The sequence below is a fragment of the Diadema antillarum genome, unplaced genomic scaffold, assembly GCF_040938485.1.
Source record: "Diadema antillarum isolate AM-2024a unplaced genomic scaffold, OU_Dant_1.0 scf00000025, whole genome shotgun sequence".
Lineage (NCBI taxonomy): Eukaryota > Metazoa > Echinodermata > Echinoidea > Diadematoida > Diadematidae > Diadema > Diadema antillarum.
In genome coordinates this window covers 4,210,387-4,214,357 of record NW_027270914.1, presented here as the reverse complement: position 1 = coordinate 4,214,357, position 3,971 = coordinate 4,210,387, and positions in this window count along the sequence as shown.

The window sequence follows — 3,971 nt, the reverse complement described above, 5'->3', positions numbered from 1 at the left end:
TCCCCGGCTAGAAGGCCCCCATACACTAACTTTTGTCAAGCTGCTTGCATCATTGTTTCCGTGCGGACAGGTATCCCAATCAGCATATAAATTTAGCTCAGGTGGATTGCAGGACAAAGCCGCCACTCCTATAAATCGAGTGAAACGAAAGACTCAAACCTTAGAATTATATTTAATTCTACACCAAGTTCTCCGTGTGAGTGATCAGGTGAACAGAAAATTTAAAGTAAAACACACACACACACACACACACACACACACGCTCGACTCAAATGTATGCTTTCAATTTCGTGTTTGAGCGGCATAATGGTAAATTACAGCCAAACAATCATTCGCTATCGAGCTGATAGCGCTGATCTCCTGCAATGTCTGTGGCACCCTTATCCATCATCGATTAAACTAATCCTTTGAGATAGACAGTACTGCACCTCGGATTCAAGATCGGATGACACTGTGCATAATTATGGACACTATCATGACTAAGGACTGTGCGCTTATTGCAATCAGTCCCAGCAAATATACTCATCAATCCATAGTAGACACTACTTAAAAATATGCATTTGTGATATGAAACCCACAGTCTGCATACCTATTTTGAATAAGTCGTCCACGTGTTGGTGTACAGCAATAAAAACATCAAAAATAAAACTGAAACGTTCATGGTGTATTCATCAACAATATATTTCGGTACACAAGTAAACTGTTGGTTAATACAGCAAGATCTTGGTTTCAATTTTACTTTTGAATATATACATATATAGCAGAACTAGAAATAGCAATACAAATGTCACAATAGAGGAATGCATTTAGAAAATGCCAATTGCCTTGATTTTGATTCAAAATCTGAATTTTCGGGGACCTCCCCCTTCCCTTTTAGCACTTTCAACCCTGACGAAGGAGAGACCCTCGAAAATTCGGATTTTAAATTAAGATCAAGGCAACTGACATCAATGCATTCCTCTACTGTGACATTATTGCTATTTATATTATTATAATGTCTTTGTGTGTGTGCGCGTGTGATTGTGGGCTTGTGTAACAAGTACATAAATGCGCTACAGAGCAAGTACCATACCTTAATTACATTCTCTTGTATTCATCTACCGCAGGCCTTCATTAACCTGTTTGTTCTGTTCCTCGTTCATATTGGAACATCGCCAGGTAATTATGAATTAGCATTCATCCAAAAATATTCCGGAAAGTGATTCCAATGACAGACGAAGGGCTTCGAGGCTAGCTAAGGCTAATGGTTTTACCTTATTATCAAGCACATCTAATTTCATGAATTCTTCATTAGACCATCGATAGTTTTCGCGCCAGAAATCATCATCTTATCCATCAGTCTAACAACGTATAAGCGTATCATTTCTTTGAGGAAGATAAGAGTCGGTTATTTCCAATTATTCTCACAAAATGGGGAAAATATGGTAATTACAGCACAGACAATTGACTTTGATCATTACTAGAACAAGTCGCGAAAGTAATGATTAGTTGCAAATTTAGCAGTTAAGAGCTTTTAATCATCCAACAACCATATCACTTAATAGAATGTAAAATTATGACCAAAAGGGGTGAACAAGATTGTTATTCTTACTGCTGATGTAACGACTATAAATTGGAGTAATCACAAGCTGCAAAATCAGAGAAACGAGCGCTACTCTCCTAGTTTGCCTTTTCATCGTTAAACCGCATTCTCTTGCTATCGGTTCAGTAAAAATCTCAACGGTTAAATGGTGAAGATTGTCGGGGGTAAGTACTTCAGAGGAAAAAAGTGTCAAAGGTGCACTTGCAAGGAGTAAAAATGCTAAGGGTAGAAACGTCCTGAGTAAAATAGATAGATGATATATTATATGTATATTTGTATATTATATATTATATACATTATATATAATTATATCATTATGCATATATATATATATATATATATATATATATATATATATATATTGAATAAAATGTCTGAGGAAGTTTATCAGTGACAAATATGCACTCGTGAGTAAAATAACATGAACAAGTGTCGGAAGAAAATTGTCACTGGTAAAAATATCACACACACACACACACACACACAAATATCAAAGGGTAAAAAGTGGCGCGGCAAAGCAAAACACTTTTTAAGAATGAGATTAGAAACGTATAACTTCTCATTGGCGGATTGGGGGGTCGAGCGTCCCTTTATTTTTTTTTTTTTTTGGTTAAAACAAAGGAAATGAAAAGAAAAATTTAAAGGGGCGAGTGGGCCATACCTTTTAATTTTTTAAAGAAACCGTCTTATTCAGCCGATGGCACCAGAAAATTGCCTTTCTGTGTTTTGCTCGTCCGCCGATGAAACCCAGAAGTGACACCAGAAATATTTTTGGCGCCTCTTTTTACGGAATTCCTGAATCCACCCATGCGTTTGCATTGAAGATGGAACCAACATCTGATATTTTGCTGTAGCTTCATCTCATTGTCTTATGACTGGAAAATTCTGTCAGCCATGTCAATCACTAGTCTTTCTGGGCAAAATCTGGGCAAAATATAATGATTACGACTTGTTGTTTTTTTCACTTTTAGCAGGCCACCGTACATCCGAATGCTATTTCTTGTGAGCTATCTTTCGTACGGCAAAAAGCCTACTCCAATAGTTAAGTAATTTTCATCAGTCATTCCCAAGAATTTGGCAAATACATGGCATATTTAGGTTACTCCATTGCAGTTTGTGTCTTCGTTAGGCATGGAAGTAGAATTGTTTACGCCCTTCAAAAGCTTTGATTAGCTTGAATTTGTCATGTTCACGCCATGCACGAATAGCTAACACTTCCTCTTAACAGAACTTGATTGAAAACTGCATGATTACTATTTCTGTAGTTAACCAAAAGCAGTGTCTCTAGAGTCAAAGTAAACTAAAATTGTCCACATTGTTCATAATGCCATAGTTCTATTTCTTACTGCATTTTTCACATTCAACAGGAACTTGCGCATCGAATGGAGACATGTGTCCAAATGTGCATCGCGAAATGAAAGACGCATGTCCGTATGTATTCTCCGAAAGGACTGGCGGCTACATAAGGCTGACTCCGAAGTACGTCCCACTGGATCATCCTAATTATGACGTCATGGTTCCAAGAGAGGCCAGAGGGATGACCAATTATTACTGCGCCCACCCAGGTACTATAGATTTGTAGGTAAAGTGGATAATCAATATACAATTCTCACATCTCGTTTGCCACATGACATATTATCACGTATTGTCTTACAACAACACATATGTAAAGGTATTGCCTGGGGTATGCTGCCCTTATATAGTAATCGGTTGTAAGCGCACCCACTCGTCATGTGATGATGATTGCCGCTATAGCACTTTGGGAAATTTGTGTCCGTTTCCCCCTTACTACGGAAACAGTTAAGCGCCAGAGAGAAGACGAGGTAATTCCATGCCTTTTCCAAGTTCTCAGCCACACACGACCACAAACACACACGAAGAAAGAGAGAGAGAGAGAAAAAAAAAAAAAAACCACGGAAAATCAAGATCTCAGACCCGACGAGGAATGCTTTCGTCATGTTGGTGACACGTATACGCCGCTTCCGTAACCTTGCCTTTGGATGTAGTAATGACGACCCTTAAATAGCTCTGCTTCTGCACCTGCTCCTTCAGGCAATCTTCAGAGCAATTAAGTTGGCGTACAGAGAGCTTCTGGTCATTGGATGGATTGGGTAAGCATTTGTATATGCGCCATCTGCTGACTTTTCCATTGAGGTCAACAGTGAAATACTTGTTTGATAAGATTGGTGGCATAAGGCACGTATCTTGGCATCTTTGAGTCATCAGCTCATACGGATTCCGGACAAGAAATCTATGATTTACTGTATCATAGGCTGCAGAGAGGTCGAAGAAACCAGCACCAGTGATCATATCTTTCTTAAAATCTAAGATGAATTGAATGGCATTCACTACTTGGACAGGACTTGATTTCCTTGGACTGTAAAGCGTG